At 39.1% G+C, this 17128-nt stretch overlaps 1 protein-coding gene across 11 annotated transcripts in view; it reads right to left on the bottom strand.

The window, feature by feature from the left end:
* The window catches only part of PSKH1 (protein serine kinase H1), a 72891-nt gene extending 59428 nt beyond the window's left edge, over positions 1-13463 (bottom strand). For 9 of the 11 annotated variants that reach the window (XR_459482.2, XR_008914605.1, XM_056809238.1 and 6 more), the window contains exon 1: positions 13365-13457. The gene's annotated coding sequence lies outside the window, so the exon portion shown is untranslated. Of the gene's footprint in view, positions 1-13364 lie in introns of all 11 variants that reach the window. The other 2 variants (XM_007477209.2, XM_056809061.1) reach the window with 2 other exon arrangements.
* Between the last annotated feature and the right edge of the window lie 3665 nt (positions 13464-17128).

Raw genomic sequence — 17128 nt, 5'->3', positions numbered from 1 at the left:
ATCAAAACAATTTGGTACTGGCTAAGAGACAGAAAGGAGGATCACTGGAATAGACTGGGGGCAAGCAACCTCAGCAAGATAGTATATGACAAACCCAAAGATCCCAGCTTTTGGGACAAAAATCCACTATTTCATAAAAACTGTTGGGAAAATTGGAGGACAGTATGGGAAAGATTAGGCTTAGATCAACACCTCACACCCTACACCAAGATAAATTCAAAATGGATGAATGACTTGAACATAAAGAAGGAAACTATAAGAAAATTAGGCGAACACAGAATAATATACATGTCAGACCTTTGGGAAGGGAAATACTTCAAAACCAAGCAAGAATTAGAAAGAGTTACAAAATGCAAAATAAATAATCTGGATTACATCAAATTAAAAAGTTTTTGTACAAACAAAACCAATGTAACCAAAATCAGAAGGGTAGCAACAAATTGGGAAACAATCTTCATAAAAACCTCTGACAAAGGTTTAATTACTAAAATTTATAAAGAACTAAATCAATTGTACAAAAAATCAAGCCATTCTCCAATTGACAAATGGGCAAGGGACATGAACAGGCAATTCTCAGCCAAAGAAATCAAAACTATTAATAAGCACATGAAAAAGTGTTCTACATCTCTTATAATCAGAGAAATGCAAATCAAAACAACTCTGAGGTATCATCTCACACCTAGCAGATTGGCTAACATGACAGCTATGCAAAGTAATGAATGCTGGAGGGGATGTGGCAAAGTGGGGACATTAATTCATTGCTGGTGGAGTTGTGAATTGATCCAACCATTCTGGAGGGCAATTTGGAACTATGTCCAAAGGGCGATAAAAGACTGTCTGCCCTTTGATCCAGCCATAGCACTGCTGGGCTTGTACCCCAAAGAGTTAATGGACAAAAAGACTTGTACAAAAATATTCATAGCTGCGCTCTTTGTGGTGGCCAAAAATTGGTAAATGAGGGGATGACCTTCAATTGGGGAATGGCTGAACAAATTGTGGTATATGTTGGTGATGGAATACTATTGTGCTAAAAGGAATAATAAAGTGGAGGAATTCCATGGAGACTGGTACAACCTCCAGGAAGTGATGCAGAGCGAAAGGAGCAGAACCAGGAAAACATTGTACACAGAGACTGATACATTGTGGTACAATCGAAGGTGATGGACTTCTCCATTAGTATCAATGCAATTTCCCTGAACAATCTGCAGGGATCTAAAAAAAAATACTACCCACAAGCAGAGGATAAACTGTGGGAGTAAAAACACCGCTGAAAAGCAACTGCTTGACTACAGGGTTGGAGGAGATAAGACTGAGGAGAGACTCTAAATGAACACTATAATGCAAATTCCAACAACAGGGAAATGGGTTCGAGTCAAGAACACATGTGATAACCAGTGGAATCATGCGTTGGCTATGGGAGAGGGAAAGGCGGGGGGGGGGGGGGGGGGGGGGGAAGGGGAGGGGAGGAAAAGAAAACGATCTTTGTTTCCAGTGAATAATGTATGAAAACGACCAAATAAAATAATATATAAAAAAAAAATAATGGCCCCAGAGACAGCTAGGTGAATATACTTCCTAGCTGTATGATTTTGGGCAAGTCACTTAACCCCAACTGCCTAGCCCTCATCACTCTTCTGACTAGGAAGCAATATTTAGTATTGATTCTAAAACAGAAGGTAAGAATTTTTCAAAGTACAAGAGTAAGTGATACTATTAGCTCTGTTAAGCCTAAGAAAAGTTGTAAAGTGTCTGGATATGTTCATGTAAGAAATACTTCTTAAATAATAGGGTTCACTGTTATGCACTATTTTCAACTTACACGAAAGGTCTTGGAACATATTGGTCATTTTAAAACAAGGTCCTACTTTATAGAAAGATACTGGTATCCTTTCTTTCTGATAAAAATATGTAAGAACAAGAGCAGCTCCTTTACAAAATAGGCTCTAGGAAAATGTCTTTGTCTTTAGGAACTGACTATAAAATAGGCAAAAGGGAAACAATTTAGTAAGCAAGTTGAACTTAAGGTGTGACACTGTAAGTAGTAGAGTGAACTATACACGTTTCCTAGAAAAGGATCATCAGATTAAAAAAAAAAAAAGACAGCCTCTTGAGACAGAGGACCAAATTCAAATCCCACCAATGAGGATTACTGCCCATGTAAGCCTGGGCACCTAATCTCCCTGGGCAGCAATTTCTTCATCCATAAAAGAAGGAAGTTTGACTTAGTCTCCAAGAGCTCTTCCAGCATAAATTCTTCCAAGTCATCAATATTCACACTACATGTTGAGTATTTATACTTCTATCACTGAGTCAGAGAATCATCATTTTAGAGTAGAAAAAGACCTTACAAATCATCTGTTCTGAGACCTCAATTTTATATATAAGATGTAAGCATAGTTTAGCAAAAAGAATGTTGGACTTGCTGTCAGAAGAAATAAGTTCAGATCTATCCTAACTAGTTTCAGATCTCAGTAAAATAATTACTCTGCCCCTCATTTTCTTAATCTGAAAAAGAGATAACATTTGTAATCTAATTCATAAAATTGTTGTGAAGATTATATGAGATAATTTTATAAAGTACTCTGTAAACCATAAAATTCATTGATTCAGCTATAATTGTTTCAGTTAAAGAACCTCAGGTCCAAAAAAGCTAAGCAAAACAATTTGTCTTCACAAATTTATGTGTTTTGTTCAAGGATGTGCTACAAAAATGAACACTGAATGACTTGTCCAAGATCACTCAGCAAGTTTTTTGCCTCTCTGCCCAGTACTCTTTACATTGTAGCATCAACCCCCAGGTTCATAGCTTCTGAGAATTTAAGGAGCCAACTGTTCCATTTCCAAGTGGCTGAAATACAGTCCAAAGACAAGAACTGATAATGATATCTGTGAAAGTTAGCTTCAAACTCTGGACCAGTAAAAAAATATGATATCCACAAGGGTGACTGTTAGTTCAGTTTGAAAGGTGAGAGACAATACAGGACTTCAAAGAGAAAGCTAAAAGCTCAGTTCTGACCTGACTCTCTCATCAGGCTGGGTGACGAGGGCATGGTGTCCTGTTTCTCTAGGGGTGAGATGAGAGAAAATGGGATATGTCACCCTTCCACTTCACAGGCCTACTGTGACAATTAATTCCCTGTAGTCAGCTCAGCACTTCCAAATGTTTAGTGCTAAATAAAAAGATATTATCAAACAAGAGTCTCCAACCTTTCTGTGCTAGGTCTATTTTTCTCTTATCCTCCCAGAGAGTCACTTCAAAGGAGCCTCTGATAGAATATGGAAAATTCTGCTGCATGCTACTGAAAATATTAAACTACAAAAAAGTGAAAACATTTGTTAATTCAGTGCAACAGAGAACAAGATATATATATATATATATATACATATATATATATATATATATATATATATATATATATATATATAAATAATCCAGACTAGATTGTTTGCCAGCTCTAGGAGGGGAAGAGAAAAGGAAGAAGGGAGACAATTTGGATCATATAACTTCAGAAAATTTGTGTGGAAATTTATTTCATGTAATTGGTAAAAAATAAAAATTTTTTTAAAAAGGTCAGATATAGATATACTGTTATGAAGCTTTTAAAGCCATTTCTGGGAATGAAAAATGGAGCCCCTTCCTGGCTATAGTTCTACCAATCAGCCATCCTGTTCAAGTGTTCTCTGGATAGGAGCAAGCCATGGACTGAGTCATCCTTCTGGAAAGCAAGTAAGAAAAGATCCCCTGAGACCAATGCTGTAGTTTTAACATACTTTACTATAACTGCCACAATTGCTGATCTAATGCCTTCAGAATGAAAGAAATAAGGCCCACCAACCAAATCACAGCCCAAGTTGGATGACTTCTGCCAGACTGAAACAGGACAAGGCAATGATGCTGGGGGGCACTGGTGGAGTAGTGGTAATGATGCAGCAAGGCTGTTAAGGCTGCAGAAAAAGAAGGAGAAACATCAGCACTGCCCTGAAGAACAGTTTTCTGGAAGGCAGAAAGCCAGAAGTATCTCTATCACTGAAAATGTCATAATCCAGATTAAGAAACAGATTTCATTCTTCAGAGCAACTGCAACCTTGGGAAGATTCCCAAAGATATGATAGTCATAGATGAATCTGAAGATACACAATGGTGAAGGAAACTAAAAATGAACATTTCCCTGAAACTTAAATGTTGTTTGATCTGTTTAATTTGAAACTAGTCACAGAATTTCAGAGTTGGAAGAAAGATCCCATTTGCTTAATCCAGCATCTGACAAAGTGCTCATTCTACTGTACCCCTAATAAGGCAGTCACATGGCATTTACTTAAAGACTTCCAGTGAAGGAGTACTACTAGTACATCCTGGGGCAACCCACTCTACTTCCAAACAGTGTTAACTGTTAAGAAGTATTTCATTTTACAATGAATCTATATTCATTTTTTCTGCATCTTCCAAATATTGTTTCTAGTTCTGATCTTCAAGGACAAACAGAATCAATCCAATTTCTTTTCTATATGTCAACCTTTCAAATAATTCAAGACATCTATCATATTCTCTAGATTGACAGTGGATAGAGTCCTAAGACTAAAATTAGGAAGATCTGAGTTCAAATCTGTCTAGTTGTATGACCTTGAGTAAGTCACTTAGCCTCTGTTTGCCTCAATTTCTTCAACTATAAAACGGAGATAATATGCATTTTCTTTCCAGGGTTTTTGTGAGGACCAGATATTTACAAAATGCCTGGCACATACTAGGCAATAATAAGTGCTTGTTCCCTTCTCTCTTTCCCCTCCAATGTGTTCTCTTAAAAGTATTACTTTAACTTTTGAGTGCTTTCTAGAATTAGTCTTAAGCGTTGCTACCTGACTTTTAATCTTCAGGTTTAAAAAATGAAATAGCTTTTTCCAAATCTACATTCCAAGGTTTTCTTCCCTTTAAGTTATAAAACAAAACTACCCATATTTATGCTGGCAAAGGGCTAAAATTTAGCAATTGACTGTTGAGAAACTAGATTTATAGGTGACCAATTTACAGAAGAAATTCTTGAAATCAGAGATCTTGTGGCTTTCTGATCCAGATTATTAGTCTCCTTTCTAGTATACTGGTGTATCCAGTATCACAAACTCTTAAATCAACAGGACAAAAGATACAATAGGCCCTTTCTAACCTTGTGATGAAGGAAGGGTCCAGAATCCCCAAAAGTGAAAGAGAAGCACATGCCTTGCCCTTAAATTGGCCGCTACATCTTCACCTTCCTGCCTTTGCCAGCAGTTGGGGAGGATTTTGGACTCAGGGTACATCAGCTCTCAAGACCAGCTCAACTGGCCTAATCTACTATACCAGCAGAGAAGAAGCCTCTAAAGGGAGAAGCTCAAACTCACAGAGAAGCAACTGCACAGACCATAAGGTAGGGGGGAAAAAGGAAAAATATGAGTAAACAACAGAAGAAGGAAAAAAAGAAATTACAATTGAAAGCATCTATTCAGAAAAAGAACAAAGAATAGATGGAAGAAAGAAGGACAAAGGAACATTAAGCAAAACCTGAAAAACTCCAGCAAACTGGACTCAAGCTCTGGAAGAGCTCAAAAAAGAATTCAAAAAAACAAGACAGGTTGAAGAAAACTGGGAAAAGAAGTTAAAGAGCAAAATAGGTTATCTGGAAACAGAGGTACATAAACTAAAACAAGAAAATAGTTTCATAAAAGCCAGAATTGACCAGTGCAGAAACAAGGCAAAGAAGTAAAAGACAAAGAGAATTATCTACAAAGAAAAATAGATCAAAAGGAAAAAGAGTATCAAAAAGTCATGGATGAAATTCAGTCTTTAAAAATTAGAATTGAAAAATGACTTCATGAGGCATCAAGAATCTATAAAACAGGGGGCAGCTAGGTGGCTCAGTGGACTGAAAGTCAGGCCCAGAGATGGGAGGTCCTGGGTTCAAATCTGGCCTCAGATACTACTCAGCTGTGTGACCCTGGGCAAGTCACTTAACCCTCCTTGCCTAGCCCTTACCACTCTTCTGCTTTGGAGCCAATACACAGTATTGACTCCAAGATGGAAGATAAGGGTTTAAAAAAAAAAAACAAAGAATCTACAAAACAAAATCAAAAGAATGAAAAAATAAAAGAAAAATCTCAGTGGGTAAGGAAGTAATGGGAGAGGAGGGAAATAAGAACTCAAAAAAAATTTAAAGAATACTTACAAAATAATTTTTAATTTAAAAAAAGCTAGGGGCAAAAAAAGAGAAAAATATACTGTCCGTTTATTCAACCAAGTACACTATCCCCATCCAATTTAATCTAATCAAGCTGTAAGACTGAGCTCAAGTCCTACATCTTACACAAAACCTCCCCAATGACTCTCACCCCCCCTCCCCACTAAACAAAAAAGTATTTGTATGCCTTCTTAAAAAGTTCATACTTGGGACAGCTAAGTGGTTCAGTGGATAGAAAGTCAGGTCTGGAGATGGGAGATCCTAGGTTCAAATATCAGATACTTCCTAACTGTGTGATCTTGGGAAAGTCACTTGACCCCCACAGCCTAGCCCTTAATGCTCTTCTGCTTTGGAACCAATACGGTAGTATTTATTCTAAGATGGGAGGGAGGGAGGGAGGGAGAGAGGGAGGGAGGGAGGGAGGAAGGAACTGATACTTAGTCCCAATTCTAAGACAGAAAGTAAGGGTTTTTTTACATTTTTTTTTCACATTTATATCACACTTAAAGGTTAGAAAGAATTTTCCTAAAAACAATCTTTTGAAGTAAATAACAATGCCAGTAGTAGTAGTATTACCATTTTGAGGTTAAATAAAATGACTACCTGGATACCTAATTGCTGCTCTGCCTCCTTTGAACTTCTAATATTTAGCATCTGATTCTATACATTCTTTTACTACTAATTGTTTTATCAGTTATTCATCTACCCAAATGGATGGCATATGGATTGAGTCTTACACCTCTATTATTCTCCTGACAAAATATAGCACAGTTCTAAACATGTTAGAAGAGTCTGAATCAAACAGATTGCTGTTAAGTATTTACACATAGAGTTCTCTGGAGCAGGTTCCAGGGTTCTGGGACCTATTTTGACTAAAGTAATAAAGTCTTGGAAATAAGAAACAATATCCTTATCATAGGAGATAAAACTATCTACATAACCCCAGGGCAAGGTAGCACAGAAACTCCTGAAATAGAGTCAATCTACTCTCTGTGGGCAGTGAATTCTGTTGTTGTTCAGTTGTGTCTAGTCATATACAACTCAGCATTACCCCTTCTGGGGTTTTCTTGGCAAAGATATTAGAGTAGTTTTGCCATTTCCTTTTCTAGCTCATTTTGCAGATAAGGAAAGTGAGGCAAATAGGATAAAATACCTTGAACAGGGTCACACAGTTAGCAAGTCAGAAGCCAAACTTGAACTCAGGTATTTCTAATTCCAGGCACAGTGCTCTCAATCCACTGTACCACCTAACTGTTCTGAATTCTGCTCTCCCTATTAAAACTAGAAATATTTCCCTCACTTCTATCTGTACCTTCACCATAGAGGCAACTCCAGACTGGTCTATTGTTTAGGGACCTTGGACAGTTCAACCTTCTTTGGCCTTTTGAGTTTCCTCATTTGTAAAGAGGGGAGATTGGAAAGTGGGGTAGATAATCTCTGAGGTCTTTTTCTAGACATGAACTCTACAATCTTAGAAGTTACAAAAATATCCTTTGAACAGGGACCCCAATTTTGCTGCTGTGTAGTAGAACAGAGGGAACAGGAAGTTTTCTTAGTTTACAAAAACCTATTCAGGAGACTTCTAGACAAGATGGTTGCCAAACAAAGGAAGATGTACAGTTCCCACATACTTAGGAACCCCAGGAAAAACCTGAAATTTTTACCATTTGAATAATAATTAAGAAATCCAATGAGAACCTATAGTGACTTCTAACCCAGAAGTTAGAAGAACTAACCCAGAACTACAAAAAATGTGAGACCAGAAGCTCACAGCAATGGAAAAGCAGATCACCAGTAAAGCTAATATTCCTCCTCCCATGCTTCATGTTTCACTGTGGCATGGTGGTGATCTTAAATTCTTAAAGGGTTATAGCAATGCAAAGAAAGCTTTTGCATGTCCTACCAAGCTAGAAAGTACAGGACCAGTGAGACTGTCTCTTCTAAAATTTTGAGAAACTCAGCCTCAGCTTAATCAGAGGTCAATGAATTTGTCTACAACAGCAATTCTTGAAGATGGTCCACTTAGCTATGTATTACAACCCTTCTAAATCAGTGGAGGGACTATTCATACTAATAAAATCAGAGTTCTTTTAAATAATGAAGTATAATGATCTTCAGCTGCTTCTTCCACATCTCAAACTACCAACTCTTCTCAAAAATGAATAATGTATGCAAAATACTTTGTAGACCTTAAAGTTCTACATAAATGTTAGCTATTATTATGATGAAGATTCAAGAACCCAAGTAAAAACACTGAGGTTTCAAAACACTACCTATCAAACTGGCCAATATGGCAATAGAGGAAAGTGGAAGAGGATGTGGCAAAATTGGAACACTAATGCATTGCTGGTGGAGTTCTGAACTGATCCAACCATTCTGGAGGGCAATTTGGAATTATATTAAAAGTGCTCTAAAACTGCAGATCCTTTGATCCAGTAATATCACTACTAGGTCTGTATCCCAAAGAGATAATAAAAAAGAAGAAACAATCTACTTGTACAAAAATATTTATGGCTGCTCTTTTTGTATTGGCAAAGAAATGGAAATTGGAGGGATGTGTATCATTTGGAAAATGGCTGAACAAATTATGGTACATATTGGTAATGGAAAACTACTGTGCTATAAGAAATGATAAGCAAGATGACTTCAGAAAAAGATGGCAAGAACTACAGGAACTGATGCAGAGAGAACTAAGCAGAACTGGGAGAACACTGTACACAATAATAGCAATATTGGACAATGATTATTTGTGAAAACTTAGCTACTCTCAGCAATGCAATGATATGGAACAATCCTGAAAATCTTATGACAGATTATTCACCTCCAGAGTCGTCTTTCACATCAGTATATTTTTGGTTTGATTTCAGGTTTTGGTTATGTATGACTTTGCTCTTACGATAATAACCAATATGGAAGTGTGTTTTGCATGACAATAAAAAATGAAGGGGAAAAAAAAGAACTCAAGTGAAAAGCTCCTTAGGAGGTGGAATCTCTCCTAGGTAAATTAGATTACCCACATTCCTCTCCTTTGGAATCACTGTTTCTGGACAACTTGGTAACAAAGGCGCTGTACCAAGCACTATCTCAATGATGTCTGAACTGACATAAACCAGCTTAAATAGAGAACATGAATAAGATTCCTGGAAGGAAAATAATGTCAAATAAATCTCTTCTCAACCCTTTCAAACAGAATAGCTTTCCTCCAAGATGGAGGGCAGGGAGGGAGAGAAGGAAGACAGAAGAAAGGGAAAAAAAATCCCAACTTTCAAGTCTCTTGTGAAAAAAAAAATAGAAAGTCCAAGATTATAAACCAAGAATTTATATTCACCTCTTGGTTCCCAACTTAAAGAACATCAATTTCAGATTCCATGGAGCCTGGGATCTGCCAATTGAAGATGATTCTGAGAAATAAGAAAACATTCAGTTCTAAACATAGTTATGTCCCAAAATTTATTGTCAGAAGGAAGCAAGTTCTAACCCACTAGAATATAGTTCAGTAACAAAACTGGAGAGAAACCAAGAAACTCAAAGCAACCTGGACAAAGTATTAGAGCAGCAAACCTTTTCTAGTGTTCACCTTTCAATTCAAATCCATTCACCTCAACAAATATATACTATTTATTATTGGCAGTACCAAAGGAGAGTCAAAGATAAATAAGAGAATCACAGAATTATAAAATTATAGCTGATAAGTACCTTAAAGAGGATAATAGTACCTACCTCACAAGGTTATTGTGAGGATCTAATAAGATAAAATCTATAATGCATTTAGCACTATGTCTGACACAGAGCAAGTGCTTTATAAATGTTAGCTATTATTTACCATTATTATGTGCAATAGACAGTCAGAGATGTGAGGTTAGAGGTGAAGAGAGAGAAAAGGACTGGACAAAAAGATCTGAGAATCATTTGCATAGCAGTAATAAATCCATGGGAACTGATGAAATTATTAAACAAATAGTATAGAAGGAAAAATAAGAGGGTTTGGGGCAAAGTCTTAAGGGACACCCAAGATTAGCAGACATGACCTGGATAAAAAGTCAGAAGACTGAGAAAGAGTAATAGGACAGGTAGGAAGTAAATGAAAGAGAGTAGATTACAAAAACCTAGAGACTGATTCTTTCTCCTGTTATTTTTAACTTACTAAATCAACAAACATTTACTACTACTATATGGGTGCCCAGCATTGTACTAAGTACTAGAGAAAAAGGGAAAACATGGTTTCTTCCCTCAGGGAGCTTGCATTACAATGAGGGAGACACCACAAAAACTGCACATGCAGAATATACAGGGTAAAGAGAATACAATTTCATCAGGAAGATATTAGCAGTAGAAATTAGAGTAATTAAAACTATTCCTCAACTCTGTCTCCATATCTCAAAACAACTAGCTCCATCTTCCCTCTCCTTTTGGTGAGGTAGCTTTTATATTTAACCTAAGCTAACTGCTGTTTCCTTGATTCCACCTTCCCAGAGACCTTGTTCTTTCAGTTATTCCCCCTCTGTCTTTATCTTCAATCTTACCCTTTCCATAGGTTTCTTCCCTTCCACTTATAAATATATGTTCCACTATCCTTAAAAGAAAACAAGCAAACATCTTCTTTTGACTTTGTTACTCTTGAATTATAATTACAACTGCATACTTCATAGACCTAACAAACTTCAGGAACAAGTATAATCCTGACCTCTATTTTTTCCACCATCCCCTCATTTAATAAAAATTTATGTATGCCTTTTGGCACTTTTTTCATCATAGACATTTCTCAAAATATCACATATAATGTATACACACACACACACTCATATATTGTACCTTTCCCTTCCCTTCCCTAAGTTACACAAAATCAACTGATAAAGCAATTATGTCAGTAGATTTACATATATTTTGGTTCCCACAAATCCCAACTTTTCTGAAAGGAGGAAAAGTAAGTTTCATCATCTATCATCATCTATATTCTCTATGGCCAAGATCAGTTATAATAATTAGAGTTCACATGCCCTTTAGCTTTTTTCTTTACATTATTATAGTCATTGGATATAATATTTTTTAAGTTCTTTCTTTACTTCCTCCATTTCTCTGAATTTGTTTATTGCTTCTTACAGCACATTAATATTCTATTATATTTACAGAAGACAGGATTTTTCAGTCAGTCCCCAATCAATGGGCACCCTTTTTGTTTACAGTCTTTTGCTACCAAAGATTGCTACTGCAAAAAGTCTGGCACATATAGGAACTTTCTGTCTTTGACCACCTTGGGGTCAAATTATGTCTAATATTGGGGGGAAATGTCTAATATTGGGGGGAAGGGGTCACCATCCCCTCTTGTATTCTGACTTCTAAGCACACCACTACTCTACTTGTTAAAAGTGAAAAACCTGAGCATCAAGTTTTCTTTCCTTGTCTCCAAAGTTTAGTCTCTGGGTAGTTAGCCATGACTGTCCAAATGCTAAACCCAGAAGTCTTTTCTCTGTGCTCATTCTCCTTTACTTCTCTACAACTTTTCACATTATTCATTCCTTCTTTCTGATGTTCTCTCTTCCTTTGACTTGCAACATTAAATTAGCCAAAACAAAAAGTCTGAGTCAAGTGAAAACTGCATGGGTGAGCCTTCTACTTGATTAATGGAAATAGTGTGGCCAGCATAGCTTCAGTGGGAAGCTATGAACTAATTTCACCCTATCCTTTCAATGCAATGGTCTTCATAAAAAGGTTTTGGCTCTGACACATACATAACACATACAAAACAAGTACATAACACCAAATTTCAAGTCTAGATCTACAGAAAAATACTCTGAAGCTTTGAATTTGGATATAAATTGCCAATGGAAGAGATAACCAAATAACCAAAACATAGTATATCCCTCACCCTAAAGTCAGGCTTAGTAATGATCCCATTGGGAAAGGGGGGGAAAACTGTTAAAAAGGGATTGTCATTGTTTACAACTGGTAACAAGAAAGTTACATGGTTTCAAAAGACAATGAATCCCTACTCTGGGCTGAATACTGTCCTTCACCTTTGAAGAATACTAGTCACTTAAGGAGCTGCTCTGATATTGCTGATGCCAACAAGCATGCCTACATGAAAAAGCAGCTGATTGCCATGGAAAGAATATTGGATATAGAGGCAAAGGATAAAGGTTTATCCCAACTAGATCTACTACTTTAAAAACCCGTATGACCCTGGCCAAGTCATCTCCCTTTGAACTAGATGATCTCTAAGGTCTTTTCCAGCTCTAAATTCTTTAAGGGCAAGCCCACCCCAAGCAGGAGAAACGAAGTGAACTAGTTTCGAAGCAGTAAAACGAAAACGGGCAACTAGGTAGCTCAGTGAGTTTGAGTCAGGACTAAAGACGAAGTCCTGGGTTCAAATGTGACCTCAGGACTCATCCTAGCGGTATGACCTTAGGTTTAACCCCCATTTCCTAGTCTAACTGCTCTTCTGCCTTGGAACCCATACACAGTATTGATTCTAAGACCGATAAGAGTTTTAAAAAAAAAAGGTGAAGGCTGTAGAAAGTTTGGTCAAGTCTGGGAAAGGAGAGGGGGGCTGACTTTTCGGTTACCAAGAAAGGAGTTAAAAAGAAAGGAGGTGCGAGATTGAGTAAACCCGCTGGAGTGCAGACAGTGATTGCAGGCTTCCCCCACGTCTCAGTCTGCCTAGAGCTGGAAGGGACCTTGGGAAGTGTCTAATACCACCCCGTCGTTTTACAGATGAGGAAACTGAGGCCAGAGAAAGGAGTGAGTTGAGTGGGGAAGCCCGCACTCTTAATAGCTCGATCCCCACCCTTGTGTGCTCCAATAGTGAAAGAGGCGGCTGATGCCCCTCTAGGGGTTGTGCAAACTGAGCCCAACACGACAGGTGGAGGAGAGGGATAGCGAGGACCTCGCCCGCCGACCTGCGGCCCGAAATGACAAAGGCTTCACAAGGAAGGCCGGGAGAAGAAGGCCTTTGGCTCCGGAGTGCGGCGGGCAGGGTCCCCGGGCCCAGGGGCCAGCCGCGGCCGACCCCCCGCGAAGCGAGACTAAGCCCGGCCCGCTACGGCCCGCCCCTCCGCCCTGCCTTGATCGGGCTGGAGTGGTGGGGCCCGGGAGCTGAGCCCTCGGGCCGCCGGGATGCAGGCTTTCCTGGGGCAGTCGGCCGGGCGGGGCCGCGCTCACCTCAAACCCCACACAGCCTCCTCCACTCCTCGGCGGCTTCTGCGGAGGATCCCGCCGCCGCCATCCTCTCGCGTCAGCGTCATCGCGTCATTATAGCGCGCCCGACGTCAAAACAGGCCCGCGGCACCTACACTAGGCGGGCCCCGGGGGTCAGACCTTACTCTCTAATGGGAGAACTAGCTGTCAATCAATGCCATGACGCGCTCTCGCTCTGGGATGCGCTTGTCAATCATTTCAATATACCTTGTAATAGGCTAATGGGTGAGGCCGAGGCTATAAAAGCTCGAGATGGTGGCGGAGTTTTGTTGGGATTGAAAAAAAACTTGGATATGAATTTCTTATTTCATATGTGTGTATGTCTGAAGGAAAAAGGGAAGTGGGCAGGATCTGAACCACCATCTTACAAGATAAATAGAGGTTAGGGATAGGGCACTGATTGTTAACGAGGCTTTTTCCCAATCTTCATTCTTCTTGACGTTTGACATTGTTGATCACCTTCTTTTCTCTAGATCATTCTGGACACCCTCTCCTCCTTGTTCTCCTCCTACCTCACTGACTACTCCTCTGTGTCCCTTGCTGCATCCTCTTCCAGATTATGCCCTTCTAACATAAGGTTCTTTCCTGAGTCGTCTTCTATACTATTTCACTTGGTAGTCTTATCAGCTCTGATGGATTTAATTATCATCTTTATGCTGATAATTCTCAAATCTACTTTTCTTGCCCCAGTCTCTGCTGATCTCTAATTTTACATCTCCAACTGCTTTCAGACAGCTCAAATTAGATGTCCAATAGGCTTTTTTTTAAACCCTTACCTTCCATCTTAGAATCAATACTGTGTCCCAAGCAGAAGAATGATAAAGACAAGTAATATCTTTAAGTGACTTACCCAGGATCATACAGCCACATTTGAGGCTACATTTGAACCCAGGACCTACTGCCTCCAATCTACTGAGCCACCTAGTTGCCCCCAGTAGACCTCTTAAACTAAATATGTTCAAAATAGAACTTATTTTCTTCCCCCTAAACCCTTCCTAATTCACACATGTGCACACATACACCTTCACTATTACTGCAGAGGATACCACCATCATTCTGGTCCCTCAGGATGGAAATCTTGGATTCCTCACTCTCACTGTCCCCCACCCCCACCCCAAATGCAAGCTATCACCAAGGCCTGTCTTCTTTAAAACATCTGCCAAACATACCCCCTTCTCTCCTCTGATGCTGCCACCACTCTAGGGCAAACCCTTATCACCTCACAATTGGATTATTCTCATAACTGCTGGTGGGACCTGCCTGCTTCAAGTCTCTTCTCTTTCTAGTCTATCCTCCATTCAGCCACCAGAGTGATTTCCCTAAAATGCAAATCTAACCATATCAGTCCCCCACTACTCAATAAATCATAGTAGCTTCCTATGCCTCTGGGAGGACTAAATAAAAAAATGGTCTGGTTGGCATTCATTCAAATTCCTTCATAACCTGGCTCCCTCCCTTTAGTCTTTTTTCTTTTAACCCTTACCTTCTGTCTTAGAATACCAAATTAGGTATCAATTCTAAGGTAAGGGTTAGGCAACTGAGGTTAAATTATTTCCTCAGGGTCACACAGCTAGGAATTGTCTGAGACCAAACTTGAACCCAGGACCTCGCCTTTTTAGATTTGACTCTCAACATTGAGCCACCTCACTTCCCTGTCTAATAGCCTTCTTAATTGGACTCCCTGCCTCATCTCCCAAAATTCCAATCCCTCCTCCATTTAGTTGCCAAAATGATTTTCCTAAAGTGTGGGTCTGACCTTGTTACTCTTCTTAAAACTCAGGGGTTCCCTATCCTCCTTTTGGTATTTAAAGTCTTTTAAAACCTAGTTCCTTCCTACTTTTCTAACTTTATTTGGCTACTCCCCTTTCTAAGATGTAGTTATTTTGGCCTAGTTGTTAGACTCTACACACAACAATCTATCTCCTAATCTCCTATCACTGACTTTCCTCTATACCTAGAATATTCCTCATCTCCACCTCCTAAGTACCCTGGTTTCTTTCAAGACTGGTCAAATCTCACCTTCTATAGAAGCTGATACTTTGAAGCACATCAAATACTTTCCCTCTTGAAATTATCTTCCTTTTATATATTGTATCACTATCTATATACATAGTTCCTTCACCTATTGGCTTGACTGCTTGAAAAGGCAAGGACACTATTTGTTTTTCTTTATATCCTTATCACTTCCTTAGAGTTATAAATCTAGGAAGCACTTGAATGCTGATTGACTGACTGGTATCCTCATCAGAAATAATGTAGCAGTCCACCCCTAGCTATGGGCAAGGGAAACAGTTGGTATATACAGATTGTTTTAGAAGAGAGCATGCTCAGTCTTGAGCATGCTCAGTCTTGTGCTTGGCTAGGAAAGCCTCTGACCCTTGACCCCAGCTTCCCCCAGGTTAGGCAGGAAAACAGGTTTCTTTGTGCTCACCTGGTTAAGAGAAACCACACCTATACCTTGTCATTAACCAATGATAATCATCCCTATGTATCGTGTATATTTGCATATCAACGACATTAAAAGCAGCCACAGCAAGCTCCGCCTTCTCTCTTCCCTCTCTTCCTCTTGGATCTCAGCTCCCACTGATGTCTGTCCTTGCTGGAGCTTGGCCTCTCCATCTTTAATTCTGTTCCTTCTCTATCTCCCTCACCTGGGACCTGGCCTTCAGCCAGGCGCTTTCTTTTCTCTATCATCTCTCCAACCTGTGTGGTATTAAATTTGGATCACTGGATGGGTATAAGCCTTCTGAGTAGTCCACTGATTGGAGTTTTTCTGTGGCTCATTGATAATTAATAAGGCCTGCATTTCTGACTCATTCCTGCCACCTCATAGCTCTAATTTGGCTCCGCCACCCCCCTCACGATATCCAAAACTTCTATCCTTCCTCTATCTTCCTACCTTAAAGCTTCTCTCGCCTCGGGAAGCTTTAAATAATTAGAAATAAGGTGGATTTGGAGGTAAAAGAAATATTTGATTCCAATTTTCAACATATTGAGTTTAAACTGCCTGTGGAACATCCGGTAGGAAATGCTCATTGAGCAGGTGGTGCTGTGAGAATTGTGAAACTTAGTAGGGAAAGAATAGGGCTGGACGTACAAGGTGACCTCCCTTCTCCTCCACTCCAAATTGCAGTTTTAGACTATTAAAGCTTGAAACTGCTCTTAGACTTTTGGGACACCTTGTATAATAACTGGGAGTCAATTCAAGGAGAGATCATTAAATCCATAGGGGCTGATGAAGTTACCAAGTAAGAGAGTATAGAGATAAAGACCTCAGAACTCAGGCTTGAGGAACATCTCTAGTTAAGAGGTGTGATATGGATATGTTCCAGAAAAGAATACTAAGAAGAAGACAGGAGAACCAGATCTCTATCAGGAAAGAGATATTCAACAGTGAGATTTGGAAGTATGAAAATTGGGGAAAAGTCATTTGATTTAACAATTAAAGTATCACTGATAATTTTAATTGAATGTTGATGTTAAAGTTTAATCTCTACAGATTTAACAACAAGCCAGGCCAATTTGGCTTTAGCTATACCTCAGAAGACCTGAGTTGTTCTATTTATGAACTGATCAAATACTCAAGGAACAGCCAAAAATTTTCTTCATGGGCATTTTCAGACTGAGTAGCCTTCCTTAAAGACTTTCCTCTTGCCACAGGCCAGGAACATTCAGCTGAGCACAGCTGACCATTCCAGAAGGCTTGATTGGTTCTCCTTAAAACCTTG

Source organism: Monodelphis domestica, chromosome 1 (genome assembly GCF_027887165.1).
Source record: "Monodelphis domestica isolate mMonDom1 chromosome 1, mMonDom1.pri, whole genome shotgun sequence".
In the NCBI taxonomy this organism is placed as follows: domain Eukaryota; kingdom Metazoa; phylum Chordata; class Mammalia; order Didelphimorphia; family Didelphidae; genus Monodelphis; species Monodelphis domestica.
Note: the sequence above shows the minus strand (reverse complement) of the source record. Positions and strands in the feature narration are given on the sequence as shown.